This window comes from Mobula birostris, chromosome 9 (genome assembly GCF_030028105.1).
Source record: "Mobula birostris isolate sMobBir1 chromosome 9, sMobBir1.hap1, whole genome shotgun sequence".
In the NCBI taxonomy this organism is placed as follows: Eukaryota; Metazoa; Chordata; class Chondrichthyes; order Myliobatiformes; family Myliobatidae; genus Mobula; species Mobula birostris.
In genome coordinates this window covers 139,830,088-139,836,856 of record NC_092378.1, presented here as the reverse complement: position 1 = coordinate 139,836,856, position 6,769 = coordinate 139,830,088, and the positions used below count along the sequence as shown (strand labels likewise).

The 6,769-nt window shown below is 49.0% G+C and overlaps 1 long non-coding RNA gene across 1 annotated transcript in view; it reads right to left on the bottom strand.

Moving 5' to 3' along the window:
* Positions 1-1,856: 1,856 nt before the first annotated feature.
* The window catches only part of LOC140203482 (uncharacterized), a 30,773-nt gene continuing 25,860 nt past the window's right edge, over positions 1,857-6,769 (bottom strand). Inside the window, exon 3 of the long non-coding RNA XR_011887377.1 lies at positions 1,857-2,169. This is a non-coding gene — a long non-coding RNA (uncharacterized lncRNA). The remainder of the gene's footprint in view (positions 2,170-6,769) is intronic.

The window sequence follows — 6,769 nt, the reverse complement described above, 5'->3', positions numbered from 1 at the left end:
CTGGGCACACAGCCATAAACCTTCCAACTCCCATGACACAACAAACTCCTTCCGGGACACCAACCTTCAATCTGCCCATCTCCAGAGCCATAAAATCTCGGATCTCCGAAGGCAAGCGAAGCTCTTAGGCTGCGCCCTTGGCATATCGAATAATGGCCAGTCATGAAACCCCAAGAGCAGGTCCCGTTCCCACAAAAGCTTCAATTGTCTTTATTCACAAATTTAATAAAATCAATATGGCATTCCTCTGTTTTATTGCCCAAGAGCTTCAGAATTAACATTCATTTCCAGTGTACAAAAGGAATTTTTAATTCCAGCATGCCACACATTTAGCATATTGTGCACAAGGTAAATTATCTAAACATGGGGAGCAATGCTAAGCTTAGGGTGAAAGTGACTTTTCTACAAATAGCTGGTTTATTCATAAACAGTCATCTTCACCCTAAATTCAATTCAGATACAGAATGTAATTATATCTTATTTGAAATTGTGAACTGTTCCATAAAAATTCTCTGTTGTGATTCAATAAACTGCAAGTATATTTTTCTTGGAACCATCTGCAAGAAATTAAAATACTATTTCCATCTAGAATTCAATAAAATGATAATTAAAAGTGAAGTATCTGTCACTTATCAAGCAGAGGCAATCTCGTGTCTGGGTTCAGTTTTGTTCAACCGATCATTCCCTTAGTGTCAGTGGTCTATTGTTACTCGATAAATTGTACTATACAAACACTCCATATGAACATGGATCATTTGTTGTGTGAGTTTTGCAATTTAAAATGACAGTTCAAGTTCAACTTCAACTTCGTGTATTGCCATTTAAACCCGTAAACAAGTATACTACCAAATGAAACAATGTTTCTCCAGACTGAGGTGCACAACACAGTATGGATAACACTCACACACACACACAGACACACACACACACACACACACACACACACACATACGCACAACACACAAAGTAATATTACCACAAATAAATAAACAAATAATAACATGCATTTGCATCACAAGCTAAGAAGTAAACAGTATAACGCTGCTGGTGCTTAATACAGTATGTGGTGTGACCTAGGTGGTGGCAGGAAGTTCAGTAGCTCTCCCACACACAGTATAAACTGTGGCGCCTAACCAACAAAGTGGGTGACCAGCTGAGATACGATTACTGCTCCAGTCAATGGAAAAGATTTTAGATTATGAAGACACGTAGCCCTCTTTTATTGTCATTTAGTAATGCAGGCATTAAGTAATGACACAATATTTCCTCCGGTGTGATATCACAAAACACAGGACAGACCAAGACTGAAAAAACTGACAAAACCACATAATTATAACAACACACATCAAATTTGCTGGTGAACACAGCAGGCCAGGCAGCATCTCTAGGAAGAGGTACAGTCGACGTTTCGGGACGAGACCCTCCATCAGGACTAACTGAAGGAAGAGCTAGTAAGAGATTTGAAAGTGGGAGGGGGAGGAGGAGATCCGAAATGACAGGAGAAGACAGGAGGGGGAGGGATGGAGCCAAGAGCTGGACGGGTGATTAGCAAAGGGGATATGAGAGGATCATGCGACAGGAGGCCCGGGGAGAAAGAAAAGGGGGGGGGGAACCCAAGGATGGGCAAGGGGTATAGTCAGAGGGACAGAGGGAGAAAAAGGAGAGAGAGAGAAAGAATGTGTGTATATAAATAAATAACGGATGGGGTACGAGGGGGAGGTGGGGCATTAGCGGAAGTTAGAGAAGTCAATGTTCAACATAATTATAACATATAGTTGCAACAGTGCAACAATACCATAACTTGATGAAGAAGTCCATGAGCACAGTAAAGTTCAAAGTCTCTCAAATGTCCCACATCTCACGCAGACGGGAGAAGGAAGAAAAACTCTCCCTGCCATACCCCACTACAGTCCGACTCTGAGTCATCCGAAAACTTCGAGCTCTGATCAGCTCTCCGACACCGAGTACCGAGCACCATCTCTATCCAAATGATTCGACCTCCTCCTCGGTTGCCAATAGCAGGCAAAGCCAGGGACTTTGAGGCCTTCCCTCTGAAAGATTCCCGACCACGCAGTAACGACAGCAGCGAACGAGCGTTTCAGAAATTTCTCCGGATGTTCTTCTGTGCTTTCACGTCCATCTCCATCAAACCAGAATTGTCCACGGCCCCTATTTAACAGATACGATATCATTTTTCACCGGAGAGCTGCACACACGCAGGCGCACCACCATCTTCTCCTCCCGCCTTAAGAGTTAATGGACAATTTTAAAGCAAATCGGAATCAGTTAAAGTGTTTTCAGAGTACTGAAGTCTATGTAAGTTAAGTGATTATTTTTTAACCATTGGAGCAAGGACTTTGCAGCATATGATTCTGCCAGGATCGGTGAACAATTTTCACCAAGGCATTGAATACTGCGGAGGTTGCACATTCTACACGTGACTGTGTGGGTATCCTCCAGCTGTCCTGGTTTACACACAAATCCCAAAGACATGCTGGTCGAGAAGTTAGTTGACTTTGTAAATTGCCTGTAATAGAGCTGAGTAAAGAATTGATGGGAATGTGGAAAGAATAGATTGCAAAAATAACTAGACATGTATGGGGCCGGTGGTGGGGTGGTGATTGAGATTACTATGTGAGCCAGCTGGACTTGATTGGTTGAATGAACTCCTGTGCTGTCAGGAATTATGAAACAATAGGAATTCTGCATCCATCTTTATAAATAAACCATTAGTTTTCTTATTGAATATTGTCTTATTGACTGTACTTGATATGGACATGCATATATGGCCTGGCAATTCCATGATTTGGCAGGCCAGATTATGCTCCACTCCTTACCCACTCAACTGCTCATGTTTTCAGCAGTGGTGTGTTCCACAATACACTATACAGTTATTGGAACCACGTCTGTGGTACTAGAACTCATATATCAGCAGTATTGAGCACAAGAAGGACGGTGTGATGAAGGCTGGAGGAATAAAGGAATAAAGGAGAATAGACAATAGGTGCAGGAGTAGGCCATTCAGCCCTTCAAGCCAGCACTGATCATCCACAATCAGTATCCAGTTCCTGCCTTCTCCCCAATGATGCACTATCAATTACTCCAAAAGACTGGAAGTAGAGTAAATACTGAAAGGCTTTTATTAACAGTAAAATGGACTCATGTCCATGCTGAATATCTGTCCTGGACTGAGGGAGGAGCAGTGACACAATCGCCTTTATTCAGGGGCCTGTGGGAGGAGCCACAGGAGCAGTCAGCAGAGGGGCGTGTCCAGGTATATCCAGACCGGTAACCCAGTTACAACCTATATACATGGTTTACCACATTCACCCCTCCTTTTTAAAAAAGACAGCCCCACGAGTTGAAGTGACTGACGATACTTAAAACAAGTATATTTACAGGTCAAGTCTATCAGGCGATCAAGTCCATCGCTGTGATCTACGTAGCACCGGTGGTGATTGCATCGGTGACGGCGATTATGCTGGCTCCAGCCTAACCTGAGGCGCCAGCACATTAGGTGTCGATAACTCCTTGTGCGTGTGCGTCACGCCCGGTATGGGAGTGTCGTGTGGCGTCTGTGTAGGGCTTGGAGTGCGCGGTGTCTCGTGGGTATATATATTGGTGGGTACGGGGTTAATAGTCACCATGGAGTGATCAGGGTAGGGGCCCGGTTCTCCTGAGGGCGTCAGGTCGCGGATCGAGACCATGTCCTCCCGCCCATCAGATAAAACCACGTAGGCATACTGGGGTAAACACGAGGAATTCTGCAGATGCTGGAAATTCAAGCAACACACATCAAAGTTGCTGGTGAATGAGTCCTGACGAAGGGTCTCGGCCCGAAACGTTGACAGTACCTCTTCCTAGAGATGCTGCCTGACCTGCTGCGTTCACCAGCAACTTTGATGTGGGTTGCTAGGTATACTGGGGGTTCGCATGAAGTAAGTGAACCCTCTCGACCATCGGGGAGTATTTATTGCCCCTCGCATGTTTCTGGAGCAGCACTGGCCCCGGGGACGTCAGTCAAGATGGTAGGGTGGTCCCAGTGGTCGACTTTCTGGGAAAAGAAGAGAGCCGCTCATGAGGGGCTGCATTGGTGGCTGTGCATAACAGGGAGCGGATGGAGTGGAGTGCCTCGGGAAGGACCTCCTCCCAGCGGGAGACCAGCAGTCCCTTTGACCTGAGGGCTAAGAGTGTGGCTTTCCATACTGTGCCATTCTCCTCCTCCATCTGTCCATTCCCCTGGAGATTATAGCTTGTGGTCCTACTAGTTGCAATTCCCCGAGCCAGCAGGTATTGGCGCAGCTCGTCATTCATAAACGAGGACCCTCTGTCACTGTGGATATAGCATGGGTATCCGACACAGAGTGAAGAGCTTGCACAGGGCTTTTATGACTGACATGGTAGTGGTATCGGGACAGGGGATGGCGAAGGGGAACCGCGAGTACCCGTCAATTACATTAAGAAAGTACACATTGCGGTCGGTGGAGGGAAGGGGGCCCTTAAATTTGACACTCAGTCGCTCAAAGGGGCGGGTGGCCTTGATGAGTGGTGCCTTTTCGGGTCGGTAGAAGTGCAGTTTGCACTCTGCGCAGACTTGGCAGTCCCTGGTCATCGTCCTGATCTCCTCAAGGGAGTAAGGCAGGTCCCGGGCTTTCACAAAGTGGAAAAGCCGGGTGACTCCCGGGTGGCAAAGGTCTACATGTAGGGCGTATAGCCGGTCGATCTGCGCGCTGGCGCATGTTCCTCGGGATAGGGCATCGGAGGGCTCGTTGAGCTTCCCGGGCCTGTACATGATGTCATAGTTGTAGGTGGAGAGTTCGATTCTCCACTTCAGAATTTTATCATTTTTGATTTTGCCCTGCTGTTGATTGCTAAACGTGAGTGCAACTGAGCGCTGGTCAGTTAGCAAGGTGAACTTTTTGCTGGCGAGATAGTGCTCCAGTGCCTTATAGCTTCCACTATGGCCTGGGCCTCTCTCTCTACCGCAGAGTGCCGAATTTCAGGGCCTTGAAGGGTACAGGAGAAGAACGCCACTGGTCTTCCTGCCTGGTTGAGGGTAGCAGCCAGTGCAAAGTCGGAGGCGTCACTCTCTACTTGGAAGGGAATGGCCTCATCCACCGCATGCATTGCTGCTTTGGCAATGTCCCCTTTTATGCGGCTGAAGGCCGCGTGGGCCTCGGCAGAGAGGGGGAATGTGGTGGACTTGACCAGGGGGCGGGCCTTGTCTGCGCAGTTAGGGATCCATTGGGCGTAATATGAAAAGAAGCCCAGGAACCTTTTGAGGGCTCTGAGGGTATTGGGAAGAGGGAGTTCCTACAGGGGGCGCATACGGTTGGGGTCAGGGCCAATGACTCCATTCTCCATGACACACCCAAGGATAGCAAGTCGGGTGGTCCCAAATACACACTTGTCCTTGTTATAGGTGAGATTGAAGGCTTTGGCTGCTTGGAGAAATTTTTGGAGGTTGTTGTCGTGATCCTGCCAGTCGGGACCACAGATGGTGATGTTATCCAGATATGAGAACGTGGCTTTCAGTTGGCACTTGTCCACCATCCAGTCCATTGCCCTCTGGAAGACAGATACACTATTCCTGACAACAAAGGGGACGCGCAGGAATTGATAAAGCCTGCCGTCCGCCTTGAAGGCGGTGTATGGGCGGTCCTCCCGGTGGATGGGGAGCTGATGGTAAGCGGACTTTAGGTCTATGATCGAGTACACCTTATACTGTGCTATCTGATTGACCATATCCACAATGCGGGGTAGAAGGTACGCATCGAGCTGCGTGAACCTATTGATGGTCTAGCTATAGTCCACGACCATCCTATTTTTCTCCCCGTTCTGAACAATGACCACCTGCGCCCTCCAAGGACTTGTGCTTGCCTCAATGACCCCCTCCCTAAGCAGCCGCTGCACCTCCGACTTAATGAAAGCTCTGTCCCCCGCGCTGTACCTCCTGCTTTTAGTTGCCACAGGTTTACAGTTGGGGGTCAAGTTGGCGAACAGTGATGGGGGAGGGATCTTGAGGGTGGTGTTCGTAGTGTGGCTGTTAGCATGGTGTTGGGTGGGATGTGCGGGTCGGTGTGTGTGTGTGGTCAGTAGCGGGGTATATGACGTATTCCTACAAAACTGAGGATTTCCGACAGTGATTGTTGGGAGGGGCCCATCATACTTCATTGTCACGCTTTTCAGGTGGCTCTGGAAGTCGAGCCCCAGTAGCACAGGGGCACACAGTTGAGGCAAGACCAGTAATGTAAAGTCCCGATATTCTGTGCCCTGCACCACTAGTGTCGCTACACAACCCCCCCGGATGTTTGTTGTATGCGACACGGAAGCCATGGCGACCCTCGGCTTACCGGCTGTGTCGCGAGTCTGCAACGCTGCACCGTGTCCGGGTGGATAAAACTCTCCGTGCTGCTCGTGTCAAACAGGCAGCTTGTCCTGTGCTCCTCCACCAGGATGTCCATCATTGACCTTGCAAGTTGGTGGGGAGCGCTTTGGTTGAGGGTCACGGAAGTCAGAGTTGAGTCGCTGTCTTGGTCCGGCGCGGTGGGGTGCCTGGTGAGCACCTGTGGGTCGTAGGCGGTGCGAGGTGGCGCTGACCAAGATGGCCACCCCCATGTCTCGCACGTGGCGGCGGCGTGCAGGGAAGATGGCGACGGCCAAGATGGTGCTCCCCATGCCTCGCACGTGGCGCTGTTCGATCCCGCTGGCGGTTTGGACTGACAGGCCTTGGCGAAGTGGCCCTTCTTTCTGCAGCTGGAGCAGGTAG